Source organism: Austrofundulus limnaeus, unplaced genomic scaffold (assembly GCF_001266775.1).
Source record: "Austrofundulus limnaeus strain Quisiro unplaced genomic scaffold, Austrofundulus_limnaeus-1.0 Scaffold478, whole genome shotgun sequence".
Lineage (NCBI taxonomy): Eukaryota > Metazoa > Chordata > Actinopteri > Cyprinodontiformes > Rivulidae > Austrofundulus > Austrofundulus limnaeus.
This window is the reverse complement of record NW_013952880.1, coordinates 38,323-38,691: the sequence shown is the minus strand read 5'-3', so window position 1 is coordinate 38,691 and position 369 is coordinate 38,323.

Below are 369 nucleotides of genomic sequence, written 5' to 3'. Positions count from 1 at the left end.
CTCCATAATATGAAGCATGAAAGTATAGCGTAAACAAGCATAAAGGGAAAAATTTTTTTTACAGTAACAAGAGCTTCATAGGAAAAATATTTGGTTCAAAATTGTCATTTATTAAAAACATTTTATTTAATAATTCAAATAAACATGATCCAGAGCCCCTTTAACAAAGATGTTGACACAAAGGCTTTTAGTCCTTTTTTCTGTATAAAACATCTGCAAAATTGTGTAAAAATGTTATGTTTTGTTTTTCTCTTTGTATATATTAGTTCTTTTTTGTTAAATGTTGTTTCATGAATTAATTTAGAACAAATGCATGTATACATTTTCAAGTTAAAAATGTTGTACTAAGCTAAATAAGCTAAATAAATG